The 27,843-nt window shown below is 36.4% G+C and overlaps 1 protein-coding gene and 1 non-coding gene across 2 annotated transcripts in view; both read right to left on the minus strand.

Annotated features, from left to right (window-relative positions):
• LOC125230185 (tRNA (adenine(58)-N(1))-methyltransferase catalytic subunit TRMT61A) overlaps positions 1–27,843 on the minus strand; it is an 88,105-nt gene that overhangs the window by 5,174 nt on the left and 55,088 nt on the right. The gene's annotated exons all lie outside the window — the stretch shown is intronic.
• On the minus strand, positions 10,044–10,182 carry LOC125233967. The gene has a single exon (XR_007177912.1). It is a non-coding gene; the product is annotated as a U4 spliceosomal RNA (small nuclear RNA).

The following is a 27,843-nucleotide window of genomic DNA, read 5'->3' on the forward strand; positions in this document are numbered from 1 at the left end:
TAATATATGTATACTCGTACCTACATATTTTTCCGCAACCTATCAATTTACAGTAAACACATTCTGTAATGAAAAGTAAAAAAAATAAGTAACAGAATAAACCCCGGTTAATGTTTCATATTGGGCTAACGTCGTAATTAGCCGTAAATAGCTACACGAAGGAGTACATTTGTGTAGAGAATATCTATCAGCTCAGCCATGGGTGTGCCAATTTTAAAGACGTTGTAACAGACAAGCGTGCATAATTTACGCGAGTTAATTAAGCCTGAGATGCAAGCCCGGTGCGATACTCAAATTCCGATAGAATTGTGCAATATAAGGTATAGGAATGGTAAAATCGTTTACATGAATTGAACCTTTAAGACCATAACTGAATTAGCCTTACAGTAACTTACTTAGTAGTTCTGAACAATGTGCTAACAATCCTATCTAACTATAATAGACAGAAGCCTAAGTGCGTCAAAATGAAAAAAATTACAGTATATGCTTTGTGCGTGTTTCGACACAGATTTTTTTTTCATGTATTACCAATTCAGCCCCCACCCCGTCGTCGCATAATTATATAGAAAAATTCCATTTGTTGAATGTTATAACGTTTTTATAATACACGGACGCTATTCGAAATACCTAAAACACGATACATGCAACATGTAACAAAAATGCACAGGTCGGTTACGTTGCTGGGTGATGTTGATGGTGTTTGGGATAATGCTATTTAGTTACGTGTCACAGAAGGCTAACGTTTATTCACATCTAAGATTTGCTTAAATGTCACTTAAGACTCGTTTAGTTGGTACTTAATTGGTACAGTTTTCGTCCAGCAATCTATCTTTTTCGGTCAACTATTCAACCCATTACGCCGTGTCTTGCGTGGGCGACGGTCGCGCGACCGTCGCCGTTGCGTCTCATCGCATCGTCTACTTCCATATCGATAAGGTTTGATTTCGTATGCGTCGCATCGCCGTCGCGCGACCATCGCGCGACCGTCGCCCACGCAAGCCACGGCATTAGGACGACAGTTGACACAGTAACATAGTCAGTAGTTGACATAGTCAACCGCCAAGAATGAATTTTACCATGGCATGTTTTGATGTGTTGGCAAACGAGCGATGAGCATGGCGGGATGACGCCATGCGTCACAGCGTGCTAAACGTGTAAGACCAACAGACGTGAATTACCGCCGATACCCCATTAGCGGCTGTCGACCGAATACGTGCTTGATGGTGCGGTACAATCCTATTCAAAATGCCAATAGATGATCAAAGTATTAGATATTTCATAATTTACAATATATAAATAAATCTTCATCGATGAGACCTGGTCTGCGGCACTTGCTAACAAAAGGGAAAGAAGACACCATAGCGAAACGTCGCAATCGGTTGCAAGCTTCCCTTGTCAGCTATGTGACAAAATATGTCGCTCTCGCATAGGTCTCTTGCCATCAAAAGCGATGTCTCTCGGACATTGCACCATAAATCGTCTGAAATAGACGCTAAGGCCAGTATGTATGAATGTATAAATAAATCTACCTATACATTTTGTTATTTATACATAAACAACTTTCCAGCATTAGTCACCTTATTACTTCTTTTTATATCAAAATTAGCACACAATTTTAACCACGGCTTGAGGGTCTGGGCGGGCAGTGCAATATAATTGATATCAAGGGTGACCTTCGCACCGCTGCCAGTATTCCATGTAGATGGGAATCAAACAAGCATCACAGGTGTTTCGATAGGCTGCACTGTATCCAGAACCTTAGGCTTTGGTAATGGCACTTGTGTACCCGCTGGTACCGCAAGGGGGTCAGGGCGGGGAATGTAATCACCGATGTCACGGGGCTCGCGCGACCTTCACACTTACACCACGTGGATCATGGGAATCAAACAAACGTTGTCACAGATGTTTGGATAACTGCCAGGCGAGATACATTTTAAAAAGGAGTTAACACAACATTTTACTGAGTTATATTATATTATTGTTATTAGCATGAGTACCTACATTAGATCTAAGTGTGTACAAGTTTATTATTAAACTGCAATGTTGATATACCTTAAATTACATATTTCAAGAAGCTTCGAGCGACAATGGAAATATTGCATAAGCGTAGAATTAATCCAAACAGCAAGGCAGCATTTAACGGTACGGTTAGGTTTTAAATGACAGGCGAGCGGTGGCGCCTTCTAATGACAGAGCGGAGATGTCCTCTCATCTCGTGGATTACTAAATGTGCTATATTACATGGGGTGCAGGTATTGCACAGCTTTTGTTTGGAAAACCTTGGATGCAGCGAAAGTACTATTGCAGCTGCAGTCTGTGATATTGGAATTGTACTAAATATGTATTTGCATAAAATTATTGATCGTTTTTTGAGTGCGATAGTATCTAATAACCATTTGGTATACTCGTATATACCAACCACTACTGGTTCAACTGGTTATTCGGTAACTGCTTTTAGGTGCCAAAATATTTTATAAAAAAAATGCCATCTACTAAGTCTTCTAGTGTATATGGACCCTGCTTGAAAGCAGTTAGAATGCTGGTGACGGTATTCATTGAGGCAATGTATCGGAAATGTAATATACAGTAGCAATTATTTTATCGTTTTGTTATATGCTGATAAATACGAATTAATAACAAATTCTTGCAACTGCGGCATACAATAGACCATAAAAATGTTTTATCTATGCTACGAATCTAATAAATAACGCCGCACCAAGTTCGTTCTAGTAGGTATAGGTACGAGTTGGTAAGATATGTTCACATGTCCGGCTTTTTATTCAATAGTAATCTTTGCCTATTAACGGTTTTTTGCCATGGTACATAATTCCAAGACAATACGGAACAAATTATGCCTTCATTCTTCAAGCAGCCACTTAGTGCTGTTAAAATGATTAATAAAAACATTAGTTCGGATTTCCTCTTTCTATTGACGTCTGATTACTGCAAAAACATCATCATGAAGACTTCCTCATATGTTCAAAGGGGCATACAGTACATGCAAATACCTAAGTACCATCCTAATATTCCTAATAGTGATGGCGGACCTTGACAGAGTTGTGGTGAAGATTGCCACTAATTGAGCAGAGCCAGTATCCGTACGACCGCAGTTTGAACTTAGCTGACCTTGGCCTGGTGGTGGCTAAAATGGTACGTTTGTATTGCTGAGTGGTCAGGAAATAAGATCTAAGGTATGTTGATGGAGATATTGTAATCCGTAATGATACAGTTGGCGCGAGATTGTAAATGGCATTTGCAAGTAGATACTACCTAATTTGTTATCCAAACATTTTAAAATAAAGAGAAGATATCAGACATTAAACCACAGTTTGACATGTTTGCATAAAAATATATATCATCTTATCATTTTTCTCAGTAACACAACAGGAAAAACCACAAAACAAATCTTTCAAAAACAACATAATAAGCAAAATCATTGCAATGTGCGCAGACGCACCGCAATTACGTAACATAAATCCGAAGTGCGTGATCGATGGACGATGCTACGAATATGTAACTACAACTCGCCAAGCCAGTTTAAGCGCACTGATCAATTGCTTTTAATTTATTTGAAAGTCACAGCTCGAATTGATACGTTGGATAAAATTTGTTAAGCAAAGAAACTGGCCTATAAAATATTCATTTATGTCACCAAGTACAAATCTGATCCAAATTAATAGAACCGAGCTACAACCTACAACAGCCTAATGCTGCTGAATGAACATTAAGTCGAGATTAAAACATAAAACCTTCATGCTGTCAACACAGAATTTAACCTCACCACTGGATGACATGTTGAAAAAACAAAAAAAAAAAAGAATAACGAGCAAAGAGGCGCATTAAGAATTGAGATAAGAGAGACGAACGAGCACTCAAGACGCGCGCGGCCACTTTATTATTTATTGACACTCAGAATAATTATTACTTGCCGGTTGGCCCGTGCCGAAAATGCCGGACTAAGAGTGTCAAAGACCCTAATACCATCAATCTGGAAATATATATTTTAAGCTATTGATCGCTACTTTGGAAATACACATTGAGTTACTTTTTCATTTCTTCGACTTAAAGATTTGTAAATAGTTTATCAGACGATTAGCTTTATTGATAATATGTTTCTATGTATAGATATAAATTGTAATCTATCAATGACAATTAAATAAGTACCTAACTTCTCACTTGTCGGCAAGTAGAACACACAATCACTAACCATAAATATACTTTAATTAAATTACTAATAATAAATACTTTAATTAATTAAATAATAAGATACCTCTCATACCAGAGAGAAATACCTCTTGCTAATCACCACCTACATTATTCTTAACAAATCTCACCGATACGAAATATTTAAAAAATAATAAATGAGCACAAAATGACGCAGCTGCCAAACACTTGCAAGAAGGCTTATCAGGGCCATGTTGGTGTCTCCATAACTGTCAGGGATTGATAAATACTCGTTTGAATTTAGACGTCCATATTGGAGAAAAATAAAAAAGATAAAAGGCATCGGTAGCAGTCAGTATGTACATGTATGAGATAACTTACACGCGAGGGACAAATGAGTCAATGTTTTAGGTTTTCAATATTGAATTTGTATTTATTTGGAACATTATATTTATTTTGATTAATATTATATTAGATATTTATATGTATTATGCACCAGAGACGATACAGACAACATAAAGTACGATTCACAGAGAGGAAACATGTAGTAATTAAGTACCAACTTACTCTGTCAAATCAATATTCACCGAAACATTCGCTATGAAAACGACATAATTGAGATTAAAATCAACCAATAGTAATCAATATTCAATGATATACAACGTGTTTCCGGTATCACTCAAAACCTCAGACACCCCAACTGATTTTTATTTTTTTTAAATCATCTAGAGTATTCATCTTTTAATGTGATGGTTACTTTTTTTTAAATTGCATTTTTAATTTTCTGTACAGCTCTACTTGACTTATAGCTCTACACTCAATAAAATAATTGCTAACTACCATCATAAACCATAAAACTATTTATTTGTGTACGTTACTGCAACGACATAAGGTTTACCAATAGACAGCTAAGATGTCACTGTAAAACACTTTAAAGCTTTGTCACAGTAAACTTCAAATTGGACAGGTAATCGCAGTAAGCAAATTTAAACCCAATAGTCAAAATGACAAGGTTGTAATTAGGTACGAGTTCAATTTGTTATGACTTATGATAAATATTAAGATTAAACTGACAAACAACGTCGAACTCGTAGCGGAAAAAAAATCGTCCAAGTAACCAGCCAGTATTAATACCCCCAAATACTGAAAAAGATAAACAACCTCTATCAATGCGATATACACAATGTTGTATTACGAATACAATAAAATAGGCACATAAAAAATAACTAATAATACTAATTTAAACAAAAATATTACCGCCATCAAGATATAGCTCAATCGATTCTACTCTCGATTCTGAACAAACGGTTTTCATGTTTTTATTGTTAAGTGAAACACGGTGTATATCAAAATTACATTAAATCTGCTTTAATTCTAATGTAAGTCTATCTAAGTAATGTAATGTTGGTAAAGGTAAGTCAAGTAAGTAGACAATGTTGTGTGGGTTTACTAAACCAGTGGCAATGGATCGATTACATTGAAAACCATTTCCCATCACTAAAAGCATTTAAAACAACAAAAGCTCCATATTTCGCCACAGCGGCAGCTCTGCTCGTGATTCATGCGATCCCATTATTGACAGCCAGCGGTAATGGCGATTGATATACGCGCCGTTTAATCGATGCTTGCGCAATCAATCCATCGATCCCGCGCATCGAGCCGTATCCTTCGGCTTCGTATTGATCTTTTTAATGTTTCAGCGCAGTAAGTATGTCCTGGTTATGTAACACGATTTGATATACATATAATATTTCATCACGATTTTAACGCTCATTATAAAAAATCTTGACCGAGTGAAACTAAAGAGTAATGTCATACGTTGAAGTTTTAATGCGCTCTAAATACCAATATTCAAGTTTTAAATCTCTTCATATAATAAAATGCGATAAGAAATGAAGCCATGCATGAAACATCCCTATAAGCCAGACGGCAGAACAATGGAAGTGCAAATCATGTGTGTTGGCAGTTGGCAGGAAAAAGCGGTAATTTCACGGGTGTTCGGGGCCCGGGCCCGGCACGTGTCCGGCGCGACATTCCATGCGTGGCTGATACTGACCGCTTTACCAGTTGATTCTGGCCTTTCCGAAGCTTTTTGTCAATAGGTCTCTGTATGTACAGCAAGAAGATACATACATGCTTGTTAAAATACATGTGCATAATGCCTAAAACTGTTATGATTATTTAATAAGTAAGTTGTCAAGTAACAACTGCTTTTAGGCCTGTTTAGGGTCCTTTAAATGGTTGATATAAGACCAATAATGACATAAACGAACATTATCGTGATAAAATACTGAGCTTAAATAACTAGCTACTTATGTACGTTATCCGTTAATTGAAGCCCGTTAAATGTATGAAATATTAAATTTAGATATTATTTGAAGCTCAGCATTAAAATTTATATATGCAGTTACGCGATTACTTTACTGCCAATTAAACAACATTTATATCTGATAGAGCCTATTAAATTTATTGTTGATTTAAAATATTTTGTAAAGGAAGGCGGGTCTTTAATACTTCTAGGATATGAGTATATCTTGACTTGATGAATTTATTAATTGATTATTTGTATCCCAAACGGCCTCTTATTTCGTGGACACATTTTTGATGAATTTAGAGCCATTAATATTCGCAGACGTAGACAACCACAAACCGCAGATACTAAGTATACTAACGTAAATAATATAATAATCATAACTTATTTTCGAGGAGAACAGTCTAAAGAAATAATAAAAAATTGTCCAGCTGGCCTGCCCAGTCACTTTGGACCACTTATCAGAACACTCCCGCCGAAATCTTAAATTACCCGTATACTTATGAAAGCTCATAATATGCGTTTAAATTCGCATTAAAACCCTTTCAGCCAAATAGCATTAAACAGCTCGAGACTGTGACAAATTTATCTTGAACACGTTTAATGTCGGATTTGAGAGGAATATGTTTTTAAATCGGGTATAAAAAAAGAGATCCTTAAGTTCGTGGTCGTAAGCATTGTTCAATGTTATAAAGCAAATGTTGCTCATAATTAAACTGCTTCACTTTACTCGGCAGTCAATGTTAAAAAGTTAAAATTAGGTATCTAAATATCTGTGTCTATATCGGTATATCTAAAGTCACAACTTGTTCTGGTCAAAGTTAAATAACTTTACTATAATGTAGGTATTGTAGGTACAACCGACGGAACCTAAGTTAAAATTAAAAACATTTACTGACTCAACAATCGTGGGCATTTCGTCCTTATAGCTTCCGATGCTAAGGTTAAGTAAAGGTTTGATTGATTCTGGTTTTGAAATTATCATTTTTAAACTGTCCGCTTCTGACCACATATGCATCTTGCAGATTATGAACCAAACTGTGAATCATTTGGATTAAAGTTGTTTTTTCAATAACAAGATTTAGCTGGAGAGCGAGTGCGAATGTTAAGTTGTTTGATTTTTAACAGTGCATTGGCTAACGTGCGTCTTGTAACAAATCGACTGTCAAACTTCACATGAGTTTGTGGAAAGAATTGATTGTAATTAATCGGAGATGTCAATTTGTTTTGATCGCGTAAAGGGAGGCTGATGTCATGGACCTTGACTCTTTAACCCTGTTACGTGTGCCTAATCGTAATATTAGATGTAAATGCTGTGAACAGATTGATGAATGATAATAATAATTAAATGTAATCGATTCGGCAAATTAATTGCTGGTTTAATTTTTTATGCAGGTAGAATTGCGTGGTGCATATTTAAAACGATTGGATATTAAATGAGCAATATTTGCGTACATATAATTTTATACACGTGTTTGCAATTAACAGGTTTTTAAATAGGAAGAAATTAAGTTTATAACTACGTAGGCTACGGCTAAGTATCATGGATAGTCGCAAAGTATTAAAGCGCTGTTTGTTTCTTAAGTTTCTGGTTAAGCGAATATAAACCAAACAAATATGGATATAAACAACGATCAAATTCGTTTGAAATGTAATTTTAGCCAATGACATGGCAAATTGTAAAATTTTTGCCACTGTGCAGCCCATTAACAAACAAATAAATAAACAGTCGATTAACACCCATCGAGTCGATAAAACGGCACGTGAGACCCCCCGCGCGCCAATAATGCGATTATACGAGCCATGTATCGATTCTTCATCATTCGTATCGATTATCGGCCGCTTTCACCGCAGTGTGGATGTCAAAGCCTGACGCTATTAAAAGTGTATTGAGCGTAATCGCGTCAAGTTTTGTTCTTTATTAATCCCTTTTGTAACAGACTGGTTTAAACTTTAAACCTCTGTGATGGTTAATGAAACGAACAAGCGTGAACGTAAATATTAATGTTTTGTAATATCTGACATAGCTTTATGAATTGTCCATAATATTACTTTAAATGGGTACTTACATAGTTTTCTTTTAATTTCATATTTTCTGTTCCTGGCACTATCTTTGAAATTTATAAACATTTGATAGAATCGAATTCGGTCAGCAGTTTATGCGGAGTCGTACAACAAACATCTAAAAGTTCGCTTTCAAATGTATGTATCATAGGATGATTTATCGGTAGGTATGGGAATGATACGAAGTAGGACAATTTATAAAGGGACGTTAACGACAAACCGCGACGTGGTTGGATGTTACCAATCATTTTTTATATGTCCGCCTATTGCTATAAATAGTCAGCGTACTGGCAAAAAGTGTACAGTCATAGTTCCAAGAAGCGCGAATTGGTTATACGGTTATAAATGCTATTTTTAAAATGTAATGGATGATGGATGGATTCCTACTTTGGGGCTGAAAGAGCTCGCTCTTAATGTTGTAGGCCCATAGCTACCTTCATATCACCACGAGTTTTCTGATTCAATTTTGTTCTTAAAAAATGTAAAGTGGGTTTCTTTCTACGATGTAAATAGTTTAAACCAGTATTATGCTACTTGTTCTTTTCTCGTCGATTTTTTTGAAGCAAAAATAAAATAAATAAAAACCGGCCAAGTGCGAGTCGGACTCGCCCACCGAGGGTTCCGTACAAACTTTCTTTCAAACTACCTAGTAAAAATAATCTCATATTTTCATATAACTCTAATGACTTGACTAGAAGACAAAAGTATAGGCACTAATGAGTATTATAGTGTATAGCGCCATCTCCCGGTCAATTTGCTAACTAATTTGCGCGACCTGGTTTTTCAGGGATAATTCTTTATAATGTTAACCGATTTAAACAGTTTTTACTTTATTGGACAGAAGATGGTTTACGTAACATCTCGTATTCATTTGAAGTACGATATACATCCGCAAGGGTGGGTAAATTGAAAGTAAAAATCTGAAAAGTTTTTTGTGAATTAAAAAAAAAGTATTCAAAATACAAACACGATTATATTTTTCCTGTAATATTTAAAACCAATGTTTACTAAAATTTTCATAATTTTTCGTTGGTAAACTTCGGAGATAAGGGGGGGGGGGAGGGAACGGTATTTTTTTTACATTTTCCTTCAAAATTCTTTTTTTTTCCACAACAAAAAAATTATAAAAAATAGCTTATTTACGTTCAATTTGACCTCTTTCCAACGATACCCTACTTGACCTAGTAACTTGAAATTTACAGTTTGCCCCCCTTTCATTTTGGTCATTTTCTACAATTAAAATTAATATATTTAAAAAAATTATACTTTCTATTTGTAGAGGTTTACAATGTTCACAACTATTCCAAATTTCAAGTTGATAGCATTAGTAGTCCTCGAGATATTTAGGAATGTGACAGACGGACAGAGTCGCACCATAAGGGTTCCTGTTGTACCTTTTTGGTACGGAACCCTAAAAAGAAAGGTTTATGAAAAACAATTCGATAATTCTTTACAAGCCGTGCATTACATGCATGATGGTGTAACTTTGAACAGGAATTTTGAGGCCTTTACGGCCATTCAAAAATTGCCATAGCGGACGGTATTTCACGTCCACACGGCGGGGTATTGGTAAAGTTTTCAACTAGCAATAATCGCACCTCGGATTAACCTCATTGGTTACGATATTGCCTCTGCGCAAAGTTAACAAGACAATAAAATGCGAGTCGCCCCATGAAACTACGTCGACCAAACGATAGCGACATCTATCTCGACGCCAGCGCCATCTCTTCGTGCATGTTGTAACTAATTTCGTAAGAGTATTATCCTAACATAATTATACAAATATATAATGTGAATTCAGTTACGAAGTATCTTTACACTTATATATTAATTAAATTTAATCGTTCAGTTTCTCACTGCTAGTTTTTTAATTGCAGCTATAATAAGTAAACATTTAGGCAAAAAAAATCATAATGAAAGAGATGAAGACGTATCAATAGAAAATACATGAGGGTCATTAGACATGGAACATGAATTTCGTAGGGGACCATTACTTTTCACTTTCAGAGTCATATACTATACGGATACCTATACTGCAAAATTTAAATCATATCAAGATTTCAACTTGATAATCTATTCATCAACTGTAAGAAAACCATGAAACTCCGAACTCAATATATGTACACGTTTGAAATTTACCCCGACTCTTAAAACAGGCTGACTTAACAAAATCGTATAATAGTGTCCAGGTGGGCGCGAAAATGCTTGCACGTAGCGTCTTCTCAGCGGTTATGAATGGGGCTGGCCGCCGTCACGACCGCGTATTGTGGCTTTTTGTCCGGCTGCTTCCGTGGTGTCGGAGGTCGGATGACCAGGCGCTTCTCCATTGTGTGCGGTCAAGTTTGGTTGAAAGTTTAAGTTTTTAAATATACGAGTAAGAAATAAGTTGGTTTCTTTTTTATTAATAGACAATTGGACACATATAATACATATGTCATCATAGCGTGAATCACGTTGTGACTCGCTAATCAGCACAAAAATAAATTTCGCCATGTAAGGAAAATTATTTTCTAGCTAAACACTTTTTGTAAACGTTAAAAAAACATAATACAGTGAAACTTGGATAAGTGAGACTTCAAGGGACGACAAAATTTATCTCACTTAAAAAGGTATTCCACTTATTCAGGGTCTCAGTTAGACAGGGATAATAAAATGTTTGTCTCATTTACAGAGGGTATCATTAATAGAGGCCAGAATAGAGGGTATGCCAGTTATAGAGGTGATAAATAAGGTGTTTTGTATATAGTTATTATTAGTTGCATACTACTTAAAAGAAAAGGTAAATAAGCCTTGTATTTAAATAAAAGATAAGACTTAACGTCATTGTGTCTTAAAACTTTTATAGGTATATTATGAAAGTATTTTTTTTTTATATTTTTATGTAAATTATCGAGATTTTAGTTTTAATTACTGTAAATAACCAAGAAAACCCTTAAACTCATCTGAACACAAAAAGGATCAATCGCGTAATTTAAAGATAGGCTAAGAATTATTAAAAATATGGAAGTAGATTTTCAATGAAGTCCAAGTTACAGAGGTCATAGATTGACTGTGTCTCAGATACAGAGGTAAATTTTTATAAAATTCCACAGATCAATACAACAAGATGGCCCTTACAGGGCGACTCACGGTCACCAAGCATACGACAAATCAGGTTTATAAAAGTTTGAACGCGTGCGACACCGATCAGTAGCGCCCAAGTATACGACCCGCTAACAGTGTCCGTGTCCGCTCGGGAAAAAATCTTAAATAATCAATTTTGGTTGCAAACAATGGTCTCTTACAGCATAAAGTGGTGTGGCAAGTCTTCTAACACTTCTACATGTAAAAAAGATGGAACAACATTCCACAGTTAAGTCAAATTAATTATTTTGTTGAATATTGTTTATTGTCCGCGGAGTTCATTTATACTGGTCAATATGGTTGTGCTGAGCGGCGCCGAGGCGCGTCCATCCCTCTTTACCGAGTTAAAAATGTGATATGCTATCCCTTTCACGTAAACGACTAGGCATGGGGCCATGTTAGTTTATGTCTGTTGCGGGAACTTCGTACTGCCGTTCGTACCATGTGCTACCATTTTATGAAATATAAAAGAAAGCTGATTTGTAATAGTGAATAATTATCTAGAATCTGTAGAGTCTGTAGTGGTATTTAGTTCATTGATTAGTTTAGAATATTTAGTTGGTTATTTAACTTAGTAAACGTAAGTAAAAATGCACAGTTTAGTTATTAGTTACTAGAATGATTTTTATTGAGATGCTATCACAATTATCATCCTCCTTGCGTTATCCCGGCATCGGCATTCGCCACGGCTCATGGGAGCCTGGGGTCCGCTTTGGAAACTACTACCAAGATTTGGCGTAGGCACTAGTTTTATGAAAGCGACTGCCATCTGACCTTCCAACCCGAAGGGTAACTAGGCCTTATTATAATTTAATTATAATATTATAATTTGTTGCAAAACAAATTCACCACAGTACTGGTACCGGTACCATTGTCTATAATAGACATGTCCCATTCCCATCCCTACTGCTAATCATAAAGGCGCGCCATTATTTGAAACGACCAATGGCAGCACCGTGCGCGCCCGCCTCACCCCGCAAGGATTGGTGATTTGCGTCTCGAACAATATCGCTTGCATTTGGCTTCTAGTGGGGTGTTCTGTGTAAAATTCTTAACAAACAATTAAGTTCATATACATTTCAAATATAGTCTCAGTAACAGAGGTAAAATACACACTCTGTCTCACTAATAGAGGGAAATGTGACTATAAAATCGGAAAGGCTAATCTCACTTATAGAGGTCTGTTTTGTCTCACTAATAGAGGTAAATCGGTGCGAAAGTGTCGGGACCACACCTTGGGTCCCAACTAAAGAGGTTTCTCACTTATCCAGGCCCCACTTAACCAGGTTTCACTGTATAAACCCAATTATTCAATACATTTTAGTTTATTTATTAAAACACTTAAATAAAAATTCCATACAATAAATATCATAAACTAGGCAATTAAAAAGAAAACTAAAAATCTAAGTCTAACGAGGGCCCCTGAGGCATAGTGCCCAAAATGCTGGCAGTATTTCCTCGCTGAATTGCAACACTTATACGTTGAGCGAGGAAGCTGCCAGCTCTTTTGTCCCCCGTAGAATCAGTCAGCCAATTATATGTGTTATTAATTTTGTGAATTGTGGATTACGATTGGCAAACAGAAATATTTCATTAGACGGTAAATTTATAAACCTGACATTTGACATTTTTATTAATTAATTTGTACCAATAAAGATTTGTTATGTTGACAAACAAGCAGTAGTATGATAGTAGATTAGATCTAGATGTTCGTTCAAGATAGGCGACACAGCTTAAAGTAAATTTCGACACAGAGGCATTGGACAACGCCGGGTCGTCGGTCGTCAGTCGTGACCCGATGCGCTTCAGCGGTCACGATGTCAGCCGTCTATCTGTTCCCAACTACTGAATGAGACAGTTACCCCCAACAAAAACTGTTTCCACTAAATTCTCTAAAGAAAGCCGAAAACATTGTAAGTTAACCGTGCAATCACGATAGCTACGTAATTTTAGTTATTTATATTGAATTGTTATTTTTTGTTGATTGGGGAAAATATGACAAGCGGTTCCAAAATAACAAAGTTGAACAAAAACTTGTAAAATTATGATACTCACGATATTTAATTTACGTCATGTTTACATGTTTATAAATAGAAAACATTAGGTTTCAGGGCCCATTTAGACGGTTCGAGAACTCGCATACGAGTTTTATTACATTGCGGTATTTGATGGCTATGCAAAATTGTATGTAACCTCAACAGCCCGCAATGTAACTAAAATCGCATGTGAGTTCGCGCGCCGTCTAAATCAGGCCTCAATAATAAATTAATAGTAAGCAAAAAGTTAATGATGAGATGATGGGTGATAGAGATGTATGGAATAGGAAGACATGCTGCGCCGACCCCAAGTGACTGGGACTGGGATAAGGGCATGATGACGAGTATAGTAAGTATAAAACTATTTGCTTGAAATAATATACCAATAACAAGTTACGATTTTTTCTTTCGAAACACCTTATATAAAAGCTTCTGCCCTTTGTTAGTAAACATACCTACCATACCAATAGCATGTTCATTGGATTTGGCCCTTGTGCCAACTGCCAATTACCTATGTCAATTTTATTTATTACCTATGTAATTTCAGTAATTCCACAAGCTTACGTGGCCGTGGCCCCTGTAATTAGATAGTAAGCTCTAATTCCACGTGGCCATGACATGTAACCGTAATCAATAGAATGATAGCAATCTTCATCCTTGAGCAACACGTCCAACAATTAATGCTGCATGGAGGCTCGACTTGAGACAATGGTGCCCAAATGAACTGATTTGGTTGCGTAAGATCAATGGTAGCCATTGGATGATCGAAGATCGTGGTCTTTGATTACGAATATAGTACTTATACATTTAAAATGCTAAAATACTAGTGCGAGAAGTGGTTCATTACATGTCAGGTAGAAACTTCGGAGGGCCATCTGTACTGAAAAACGTCGTACGATACACGTGCGATAAGGAAATCCGTAACTCGTGTCGATTTAAAACACTCCCTTCGGTTGTGTTTTAATTTATCGCCACTCGTTTCGAACTTCCTCTTTTCCGCACTTATATCGGAATTATGTTTGAAGTGCTGAAATAATTTTAAAAAAAATGTATCAACATTCAACAAAGTTAACCAGGGACCGTTAAGTTAGTTCTATTCTGTAAGATATTTTTTTTGTACATTTTCCTAAATTTTTTTATCAAAATCAGAACTTTTAGAATTTTTAATTTGTAATCTTACACAAAAAAAATGGAATATCATATTTATTACTAAACGGTCAGCAGCCAATAACATTTCGATTTTCGATTACAATAATAAATATGAAACGTAATAATGAATGAAAGTAGGCACTAACGAGATATTTTACTACAGGGCACACGCGTGTTTTGGTGTAATAAACAAATGGCTATAAACACTCATGAATGTCAGAATAATAAAAACATCGGCCTGTCAACTTCATCAACCGTTTAAATTGGAAGTTGATTAAAAAACACGTATCAAATTGCAAATAAAAAACGCGTGCAATAAATATTGCTGTGCATTGCAATTATAATAAACAAGGTACAAGAACAGTTTAAGAAGTAGACTGTATTAAAGGGTAGTTTAGTCTCTTGCATTTCGAATCTTAAGTGTTCTAGAAAGGAGTCTAGACTAGAACAGAAGTAGTTGGAGGTTGATATTTGGTTGTTTGTGCGAAGAGCGGCGTGTGCGCAATAAAGCTCGCGTCATATCCGCGTGCGCGCACGCAGCCTGTCACAGCGACACATTTCAATTGCGGGAGCATTATCCGAGATAGCGCTATCAGTCGTTTGTACTTTGTATGTAGTACAAGTTAAGAGAGCAAAGTGGTTGTTCAAAAAACTTTACGAGATTTATTTAAGTCTATATCGACGTATGAGTGAAAACGCGTATGTATAAACATGTTGCTTTGATGGTTAGGAAAATAGACATTACTTTATTTTCAGTAATTAGGGATCTTTCAGTAATTTTACAGTTTTTATGTGAATCCGCAGAAAAGACAAAAATATCTAATGCTTCAGCTTCTTTTTGGGGCGGGTTTCTTCCAATCTGCTGAAGAAAACAACTGCAACGGGATTTTGTTTATAAACTGTAAAAGGAAACAGGTATATAGCTAGGCAACTTAAGAGGCATAAATTGCTATCGTAAATTATAGAGTGGCAAAGAATTTGCTTAATAACAGGACTACATAAAATAATAATAGCTAATAAATTAAAACCTGTCTTAATGACAGAGGTGTTAAACTAATAATGGCTTATATTTATTGTAGTTTCCATTAATTTGCTTACCTACTTACTTTTTTAACAACTAAATGTGGCGAATTCAGGGGAATGGGCTTAACAATGGTTATTTTTGGGTAATAGGTATATGTAGTAGGATTTCTCTTTTCTTTTTGAGAAACGAAAAACGGAATTTATCTCTGTCAAATAAAAAATAGAAAGACTTTGTATTATTTTAAGTAAATATATTAGGTTACGTACATATTAGCACATTTGTAATGTTATTTTGAGCTCTGTGCTTTTAATTTAGTGTTTATTACTCTACTTCTTTTTTCTATGTGTTTAAACGGCGTTGTGCTACTAGTATATAATATAAATAGACCAATTAAAATGCAATGTAAATATTGTACCACATCCAAAATAACAGACAATAGGAGCAGACGCAGGACGGAGCGGGTCACGAACCCAGGTGGCCCAGTTTAGGGGTCGCCAGCTACCTAGCGACGCAACGTGTGGGTCATAGGTATCATAGGGGGCGCTGTGGTGCAACGTGATATGGTGGCATTTATTGGTCTTAAATTGTTGGTTTCCACGTAAAAGAGACGTATGGAATTTCAGTAATATTCTGAACAATAAAGGACTTCCAGGTTTAATTGTCGATGCATAATAAATAGCCTATTCAACACTTTTTATACATAAAGTGTTGAAGTTTTTCGAATTATTATATTACTAGCTTTTGTCCGCGGCTTTGCTCGCGTTAAAATCTAAAATACACATCCATACAAACTTCCACCCCCCGTTCTAGGGGAGTAGGGAGTCAGAAAGAGACAAAAAGTAGCCTATACCACTCTCCATCCCTTCAACTATCTCCACTTAAAAAATGACATCAATACGTCGGTCGGGTCGCTCCTTTTTGCCGTGAAAGACGGACAAACAAACAGACACACACTTTACCATTTATAGTATTAGTATGGATGTATTTTGTAGAATCCATAAATTGAAGCAATCAATCCATCTATTTCAAACTACTAATAGTTTATTAGAAGCGCAAGCATTAAGTTGTCCAAAACCAGTTTTTTATAAAAGGCGATACGGAGACAATACAATTGCAATCCAATTATTTTCCAAATCTTCAGATAACAGTTGACGGTTATGATAATGGCTTCCACAATTGAATGATTAATTCAGTAATTATCAAAGTGGCCGTGTAATAGGGTGGTCCTTATTTTGTCGATGTTATATTTTTATACGGGGCACCCGCTTAATGTAAAATCTAACCCTAAAAAACCAATGTATTTTTTTTTTCAGAATTTTTAAATACATTTTAGAGGTCGCTACCGCACTTTGAAAATTTGGACCCTCCATACAAAATGTTTTTTTTTTTTTTTTTTTTCGAATTTCCGTTGTGTGGCAAAGAGTCAGGGTGTATTAAAACCAATGTAATTTGTTTTCAGAATTTTTAAATACATTAATTAGGGGTCGCTACCGCACTTTTCAAAATTTGGAAGAACTTACTTTAGAAGTCTTAGAACCCCTAAAATATGAATAAATAATTTTAAAAAAATCAGCGGCGTTATTTTATGTTAAGTTGCACTTTAATACACCCTGACTCTTTGCCCCACAACGAAAAATCGGAAAAAAAAATAAAAAATAGCATTTTGTATAGAGGGTCCACATTTTCAAAGTGCGGTAGCGACCCCTAAAATGTATTTAAAAATTCTGAAAACAAATTACAATGGTTTTAATACACCATGACTTTTCGCCCCACAACGAAAAATCTAAAAAAATAGATAAAAAAAATTGCATTTTGTATGGAGGATCCAAATTTACAAAGTGAGGTAGCGACCCCTAAAATGTATTTAAAAATTCTGAAAAAAAAAATACATTGGTTTTTTAGGGTTAGATTTTACATTAAGCGGGTGCCCCGTATAAAAATATAACATCGACAAAATAAGGACCACCCTACCGTGTAAACATAATATTGCTCCACTTTCATTCGTGATCAATGGATATATATATCGTAATTTCTATCCGGTCTGTCTGTCCGAGCTCCATTGTTTTCTCGACTCTATCAATCACAATTACGGATGTGGCTTAATCACGTTTATACTATTAATTGATTTTAATACGACCAAGGTTAAGAAGTTTATTTCCATAAGTCGTAGGCAATGGCATGCTGGGCATTTTGCAGATCCGTGAAGGGGTATCGGAGAATGTTTATGCCATCTGATTGCTCCTACGTATTAGAGTTATCACACTATGGCAAAGGTCTCCAAACTTCTTTGCCTCAGGACCATACTACTCTTCAGAAATAGGGACGAACCGTAGGGTCCCCAGACCCTTGGACTGAAGTAAATATTCTCAAAATGTTGGGTTGGGTTCAGGAAGTAGTCTACATGAAACGGGCCATAATCTTAGTTACTAAATAAACTTGGTTTGTGTAACACAAATATTACTTTATCAAGATATAGGCATTGTTGCAGTTATGGTGTCTGGTCGATAGTATCGCTAAAGCCGTTATTGCCTAACTTTACAAATAGGTGTATTGAATAGACATAAGTGGACGACGTTATTTCAATAACCAAAATCAAACAGAACAAGTCACGAATAACTAGCTAACACCTTATTCAATTTTAGATAGCTGTTATTTGAATCAGGAAATCTGTCAATTAGCGTATAGGTTTAAGTCATCTACTTTAGTTGCCCGAATTGCGTTGTGCTGTTTAACTATTTCGAAGTGTCAAATATTTCGAAGAACTTCGATATCCATTTTCAAGCACTCAATGTCCGCAAAAAGAATTCGGTACAGTAAGCTGCAGAGATACCTGAACTTCCCTGCAAACAAGTGTGTATGCAGGGGAATTCAGTCTCTGCAATTTCTGCAAGCCGCGTAGCCAACGTATCAATCGTCTACGCTTCGTAGCGAGGGCAACCCAAGCGGTCGTCACATTGGCTAGGTCGGCAGCTTACTGGACAATTACCTACTTACACGGTATGTACCTGTAAATTATATACATAGAGGCCTTTTACGTGAAAAAGCAATGTAGATGAAACGAAAGACGTAACCAAGCTGTAGCTATAATTTCAAAGGCAATTTACTCATTTTACTAAGCTTTCACAATATATCACTTTGCAAGGGAAGCAAACTGGAGCTATTGGTTTTTTAAGCAATTAATGGATGACAAAAAAAAATCATGAAATTTATGGTGAGGCATTCTGCCATGCTTCGCTTTTGAGTTATTTGGTCTATCTTTTCAGTTTTTGTTTTAACCATAATTATCTATATTTGTTAATTTACCACACGGTTGAATTGTTTTTATGCTCTTAGATGCAATAGGAGTCTTAACACATACGTAATAAAGAATATTCCCTACTCTAGCCTTAATTGCTTCAAAGACGATTGTATAATGTATATTCCTTGTAACCCAATACAAAATTAAAACGCTTTACAAACAAACACAACCAAGTGTGAACGAGTGACAGCTAACAAAACGCAACGAATGTCACACAGGCGAAATAAATCGAGTAAGGGAATAATGCATTTCCACTGCTTACTTTACGGACCTCCTATGTCGCTCCTTCATTGTTTTTAAACGTATACCTTACATGGGTGCTTTAAAGTTAGTTTTGAAACTGGGTTTAAGGTTAACGAGCGAGTTGCGGAGAGTACTGGGTAGATTTCGCTCGTCCCCGTTTTCGACTCGGTGTTCTAGGGCGCTGCATCTTGATACGGTTTCGTGGGAACACTTTGAACATTCGAGCTCTAATTTATTGCCTAGCCGTGGTACAGGCGACTGACGACTCTATCCGTGCAGAAATGAAAACGCCTAAATCTAGAGCAATGTGTATGTCTCCCTATGGAATGTGTGCTGAATGTTTTTAGCATAAAGCTTCGCTGTTTTAGAGGACCTATGTTTTCAATGTCTGATCGTGATGTTTCGTTTAAGTCAAATATATATGGTGACATAAATAAGAATCAACACGTATCTATTAATATAGGAGTGAATGTCTGGTGTTGGCAGTCGAGGTTATAAGAGTTTAAATACAGTGTATAATGTCGCTATAACTTGGGCTTGAAGGAAATATGTATAGAGGCCGCTAGTATACTACTGACGGATGCAACCCAACAAAGATTTGTGAGAAACTGCGCAACACTGCAGTATCGTGTCATTTATTTCATTCACACGGCGCACATCACTAAATCAGATTACTAAATCGCATAACCCTCGCTTACTAGCTTCGGTGGCATAAATAAATACGAACGTGCCAAATGCAGCACGACCTGCAGCGCACTAGTTAATTTAAACGACAGTTGCATCGTCAAAGTGCTTGCCAAAATCATACGGACTAACCTTCTTAAGCTAAGGATACAAGATCTGTTTTAGCACGTTATGTTTTGAAGAGTGATTGGGTTAGATTTAAGCGACACTTACAAGTGTTTAGCCGGTGATTTTAGATAGTAGTGGAACGTCTGAAGCGTTTCATTAAAATAGATTAATTGTTTAATTTTGCAACATCGTTGTAACTTATGACTTGTTTACAATGGTATTTTTATTATGGTATTTTAAAATATCTAGTGAGTTGTAAGGAGCGTTACTCAACATTTTATTTGGCAGTTCGTAACATGGCTGATATCGGATCATATGGTCACCATGTCTATAAAATACATATAGTAACGAGCTTCGGTTTCCAGTTACTTATTTTATTTCGAATAGTAAAATTTACTAATATTATACCGCTTGCCAGTGATTTTATTACTCTCGTATACACACTAATAAATTTAAGATATATTTCCTCCGTGCTCAAACACAAATTGATTCGTCCGCCCGGTACCGACAAGCAACGTTCGTATTCGCACTCGGGCATTGCTTGTAGCATGTAAGACATTCTGACCGGCTGATTCATGGCTCATTCAGCGTGTGCCATTCATGTCGGACATACTCCATCCTCGCCTGGCCTATAGTCGTTCTACACGTTAAGAAAATTGACAATATAAGCGTAGACATAAAATACTTTGTCTTAGCTTTACTAGAACCTTATGTATGAGAAAGCTACATAATGGGTTAAGCCCGAGATAAACAGTATAATGCTAGATGGGCTTAAATAAAATATATATTGAGACATACCAAGTTAACTCTGCACTTACAGAGAGTTTGATAGTTCAGAGTGTTGAAGTAGAAGTGTTATTTTAAAAGGCATAAATTCATAGTTAACATTTATGAAAATACTTACACTCTTTGTGTTGTCAAAATCGCTGCAAAGTTAGCTTGAAATAACACTAGTCCGTCATATCTATTTAAATCATTGACATAGGAAGCAAACGAAAACGTGCAAATAAATTGTCTAATGGTCAGCGATTACCGCCTTCAAATTGCAACGTCAAAACAATCTGAAAGGATATCATGAAGTGTATGGAATGGCACTTGCAATGCTTCTATTTAACTTGTTTCATGAGTTGGTACGAAATCTATGTATTTCGGTAAAATGGTAATAGCACAGAGAATCTTAATGAAGGCCAGATAAAATTAACACATTAGGTATTTAAAACACTTTGTCGTGGCACTCGTGGCTACTTACTTGCAACGCCGTGTTCTTTTATCGAGACAATAAAAAAATTGCTTCATTTATTAAAAATCGTAATCTTCTTTCTTAAGGTGCGGAAAACGGTGTATGTATGTATTATGTTAGTATTTCTAATTTTCAGAGTTCAGCGGCTTTTTTCAGTACGTAACTGTCATGATGAGTACAAAATCACGACCACCAATGGTCCGGCTCTAGAAAATTCTATTTTTGTTGATGCTCCCTGAAGATAACGTTCATTGGGCTCTATCACCGTGTAATCTGGCACGACGGATAAATATACTGCTAAATAAAGCTTGTTATTCGACACTGTCAAACTTGGGGAACAAGCGACCAACATTTGTCTTGCGATTTGGTCTAGGGCCATAACAGCTCCAATACATTGCTCTAAAAATAGCTTAAACAACTGTTTAGATTTCTACACTAAGAGTGCCTAATTCGCCGGCGGTTCGAGTCACATGAAGATTTGTTTTATTTTTATTTGTCAGACTTTGGCCAAATGCGCTGGATTGCTGTATGTCTTAAAAATTGGACTACGTGGTAAAAGGGTTAATTAAAGATTATTCTCGTAATGGATGATTCAAAAGTGCTCGTTGGTAATATTTTGAATCTTGAATCTAGAAAGGTAGCTATTAAGTAATGTCTAACTTATATGGGTATAGATTTAGTTTATATTGCCAATTAAAACTTTAGCAAGAAATCGTAAGTAATGTACTCGACAGTTCAATGACAACTATTAATCTGTGACTTTTCTATGTCTTGGTAATGATTTCACCCATGTACGTAAGGTTGACAAAATTACCTATCTATTTTTTTTGTGTGTGAAAATAAATATTTTTATTAGACAACAAATATCTTTCTATATATTTCTACGCGCGGATTAAATATCTACAAATTCTGTGTGTGAAGACCAAAAGCGCGCATTTTACACCTTTAAAATTTAGGTAAATGTAGGTACCTACTTTCAGTGCCGCAAAAAATAATAATACGCGTTAAAAACAAATGTGTAAATCCTAAATCATGGCATTTATTGGTGATATACTCTTTATTTCATACAAAAGTATAATACCTATAATAAAACGAAGAGTTTATTGCCACGAAAGGGTCCTCTGCATAATGCTCACCCGAAAGTCAGCATTGATCTTCCGACGAGATCGAGATCATAACGACGTTGTAGTAGGGTGGTTTAGTTTAATCTACTTCAGTCTAGTTTGGACTTGGACATGTAGATATAGAGCTGTGGGACATAATTTAAAAATATATCCAATCATACCTATAAATACCCACACGCAATTGCGTAATAAATCTAGATTTATATTCAGAACCAAACTATAGGTACATACATTATATATCAAGGTCGGTGTAAATGTTCACGTTAGGTATGGAAATTGCACCCAACTCAATCAGTTCCATTCGATACAAAACGCTGTTTCGATTCGCCATGGGTACATGTTTTAATTTCTTACTGATGGCAAGAAACTGTAGGCACAAATGTTTAAAAGCTATGTCTCTAGAAAGCGTTTAAGCCCAAAGGCCATTTATCAGGGACCTTTAAAGTACAGTTTAACTAGTTGGAAATTTCTATTACAAGCTGGAAGGCTGTATTAAGGTATCTGATTGAGAAGAGTAGATTCAATATATCTTTCCGGGCGTTAATAGCGTGGAAGTATCGACTCCCCTATTATTTTGTCAAGGTGCGAATTTATAGATGGCAGTTGTAACGGTAAATTGTGTTGCTAAAGGAATGGGCCGTGCCTGGTGTTATATAGGGCGTTTGTTCATACGACAGTGTTGGACCGTCGATACTATCGGATCACAAGCTTTGGATAAGCAAAGGGTACTCATATATTACATAGCCGTCACAATGCATTAGAATTGACACCACCTGATAAAGAAAACCTCACAGCAACAGTTGCACTACATTTAACTTTAAAGAGAGATCAATGTTGGTTACGATTTTAAATACTTATAAGTCCTTAAATAATCTAAGAATAAGCAAAGTCAGCGAATCCTAAGTTCGGCCTAACAATTTTAGAATTCTGGTGTCGTATATGAACATTTTAAAAAGTTTTCTTTGAAGACAGTGTATGAAAAGTATATTGGAAACTATCACACAGATGCGCCTCTTGGATGCAAATAATAAAGGCAACCCTGGCAGGCAAGCATGGTCGCGCGATAAATGATAAAATATAATTTATCGCGCGACCATACTTGCCTGCCAGTATTACACGCGAGCTTAAAAATATACCTACCAAAAAATTGTTGGATATATCGTCTGCTATTGAACCGCGAACCACGATACTTCGTCAACCGCTGTACCTACCCCAAAAATGGCCCAGTATATCGGATACTCCGTGTTAATCAAACATAGAGCACCGCACCGACCGCAGGCCATAAGTCCTCACATTGCCACAAGCCTAACGAGCGATTTCACGGTACACGCGCATCCTTTCGCCACGGCTGTCGGCCCTCGATCACGCCGCCATCTTACCATGCGACAGATTTGTTGCGTCACACCACAAACAATATGGCGGATTGTGTTACACTGCCCTAAATCTCTTTGTTCTTCGATTTGTATGAGCTTGTATGTAGCGTTTGTAAATATTAACTCTACCAAATTGGCTTCATGTTCGAATGGAGCAGATGGCTTATGTCGCGAGAGACGCACGCCGAGAGAGGAATCATAAATCTATATAACATCTACATTTGACAGGGAAAAATATCATCTATTATATACCTATTTATTTATTTAAATCCACATATCCTGCCAATCGATGGCGATTATATGACAAATGTATCTAGACTGGAAAGACAAACCGTCACTTACCATAATAATTATATTCAGCACAAATGGTTCAGATTCAGATGCCTTCAAGGAAATGGTTACATTGGTGATTTAGTTTAGGTACATTCATTACATCATTCCATGTTTAATAAGGCATTAATCCTTTATTGGTATCCCGATCCCACAGTTCAAATCAATAATTGACATGAACCTAAAAGACGTGATGATTAAATTTCGTTAATAGTCACATTAACCCATTTAACTATGAAATACGCTCATGAAGAGGTAATTTCGCTTAATTTATAGTTGGTGAGCGTAATGACGTGTTGATAGTCGCATTGAAGGGAGTATTTGGGTTAGGGCATGTTGGGAGGGATTTATGCGCGAGGCTGGTAGTTGCGTTGTGTAACGCGTTCAAAGAGAACATCCCGCTGTTTATGGCGTTAATATCATTATATTAACGCCATTATCAATGCTGGTGCTGGGATGTTTATTATTTATCTCGAGACGGATGTGATTTATTTTATGGATAAATTCTATAGCAACAGGCATTATAAAATATGTTTGATCTGAGTACTCTTTTCATTCTCGTTAGTCACTGATGTTAGACTATAAGAAGTCATAAAGGAGAAACTTCTGCAAACTATATCAAACACGATGTATAGAAATAAAAGAAAACCTTTCTGTTTTTGACGAGACTCGCGACTCAGGATACCATTTCACCCCGCTTATCTACTAACTGAACAACCGAGTTTAGCCATTGGCAGCGAGATATATTTCCACCATATCCTTAAAAATAAACATTTATATTATTTAATTCGACTATCATAGAAAAAAAAATTATACATAAAATTTAAGTGAATTGTATAAAAAACTTGTAACCACAGATGTCATATATACCATAGATCAAGCAAACGTATCTACTTAGCGTGTCAAATGAACTCAGTGAAATCCACTGAGTTGTCCGTCTTTAATCGCAGCTTGCAGCTTTCGGGCGTCAATTATTGTAAGTTGAAGTCAATCAAAACATAAAAAAATGCCTCGTTACGTGATATTCAATTGCAACAACACAAAAATTATGAACAATCAAGAGCCTGAGACATATTTAAAATTACAGGCAAGAAACAACTTCAGTACAAAATTTGACACGCTCGGCCCCTATACAAATAGGTGAACTTGTTTCTTTTATCTAGTTCTGTGCTTGTAACAGATTTCTCAATCCAGATATATACCATAATCAAATCCAATCGCTCCACGCGACACGGCTCAAGTTCCCCGGACCACTTACAAGACGGCGCGATGTTTGGACACGGGACGCCAGCGACAATGCGCGCGATAACATCGGCGCACGCGCCGCTCCGGATTACAGTTAATGGCCACTGAATTAATTATACAGAAATTATGGGACCAACCTTGATCGAGTGCTGTTCTAATATGCGGTAAAACTGAAAGCGTTCACCGTGGCGATGGCGGTATGTTGGATAACGGCATTGTTCTGTTTTCCAGGGAGGAACTACATCGTTTATAGTGTGTGTAAGTTGGGCAAATATTAGAAGCGCTTTTGATGATAGTGATGAGCTGATGAGTTGATGACTATATCGGGAAAGTGGTTAGTGTCAGTGGTCTGAGTGGTTCAGATATGCTTTCACTACGTCTAATAAGTCTTTAAAGTGATTTAAGTGATGTATACATTTTCATATATACCATGTATACCAAAATTAAAGCTAAGGTTCAGATCTTTTCGAAAAATGGATACCTGATTACACTGAGTATTATTTTGGGACATAACAAAAACTGAGGTGTAATAATTTATTTTCATAATAATAATCACTCGATATCAATCTAAGTTAAAAACAGCGTAAGGTGCATTAGGGTAATTACGAATGACAGAAACGCTCGGGTAATTTCGAAAGGGGAATCTTGATATGATGGAAATAATGGTGATTTTTATGCGACTTTTGAAATTACCCTAATGCACCTTACCTGTTGCAACGCACAAATAAAGATATTGTCACTCAAAATACTTGGAAGTATCTGAACAGGTATCATGTCAAAGCTTCAGAACCGCCATGACTAGCCATTGTCAGTTGAACGTGACACTAGATGAGATAGAATCCATTCAATCGTTATCTGACGATGAATCTGACCGATTCTATTGATTCTGTGGGTTCCTACAAAATTGGAGAGGTCAATGGTTTTGTGCTTGACAGTCTGACAGTAGGACAGTAACAAGAGACTCGGAGAAAGATGTATACGGTATATAGGAAAAAGTACATATTTAATACCTAGATATTTCCATTGATATTTCCATAAATGTTGACCAGTAATTATATATTCACCTAACTGAAGCAACTGACGACGGGTCTGGCTCAGTCGGTAGTGACCCTGCCTGCTAAGCCGCGGTCCTGGGTTCGAATCCCGGTAAGGGCATTTATTTGTGTGATGAGCACAGATATTTGTTCCTGAGTCATGGATGTTTCCTATGTATATAAGTATGTATTTATCTATTTAAGTATGTATATCATAGCTTAGCACCCATAGTACAAGCTTTGCTTAGTTTGGGGCTAAGTTGATCTGTGTAAGGTGTCCCCAATATTTATTTATTATTTATTATTATTAATTCAAAGCTCTTTATGCAGAGGGTAGACTCTGGACGGAGCAAAAAGCTAGGAAAACTAGGCAAAAGACAACTCCAAACTATAACGGAGGTCTACACAGGCCATTACGGGGTCAAAGGAATTTTGGCCAAGATGGGACATGCTGACAACACTGATAGTCGCATGTGTGGCGAAGAGGAAGAGACCGTCAGACAACTACGAGTAATGTGTGAATGTCGGGCCCTCGCCAGACAAAGAATGAAGAACTTTGGAGCAGATTACCTGGTACCAAAGGACTTCAGAGAGCTACCCATGAGCCTCATCATCCGATACGTGGAGAATTGGAGATGGTCAAGAAGCTCCTGAATAGCTAAAGGATCTTATGATCGTAGAGTGTAATTGTACAAAAGATCCCGATGGTTCGAAGTGTATCCGTAAGGGCCCCCGCAGATTTAAGGTAAGATAAAATATTTAAAATAACTGAAGCAATAGCAGCATTCGTGATAATGTAACACAAATAATAATAATTCTTAAAAAATAGAATAAAGGGAGAGAGGGAATTTTAGAATGTGTTTTTGGTACGTCTGTATGATATGTCATATGTTATGTAACTATTGTTCTCATCAAAAAGACTTACTATTTTATTAAAACCTCTAGGTAGGTACATTTTTAAATAATGTTTAATACCTTGTCGCCATGCAAACGGTTATTATTAATACCTACATGCAGAAAGCCCATGAAATTGTTATGTTTACATTGTTGATTAATTCGTTATTTACCGTATGTACAAGCTGACGGCTATTGTACACTTGCTGAAAGTCTATAAACTTGTTTGCAGTCAGTACCACTATATTTGGAACTACTGACAGAAACACAAGCACGCGATGAAAGCATACTTGTGAGCATAGACCTACGAAATGGATGGACATTTATTTGGTCATGTTTATCAGGCGAAAAAATAACCGCTGTTTAAGTTGGATAAATACTATCGAGTACTTATTATAC

The sequence above is a fragment of the Leguminivora glycinivorella genome, chromosome 1 (assembly GCF_023078275.1).
Source record: "Leguminivora glycinivorella isolate SPB_JAAS2020 chromosome 1, LegGlyc_1.1, whole genome shotgun sequence".
Taxonomy (NCBI): Eukaryota; Metazoa; Arthropoda; class Insecta; order Lepidoptera; family Tortricidae; genus Leguminivora; species Leguminivora glycinivorella.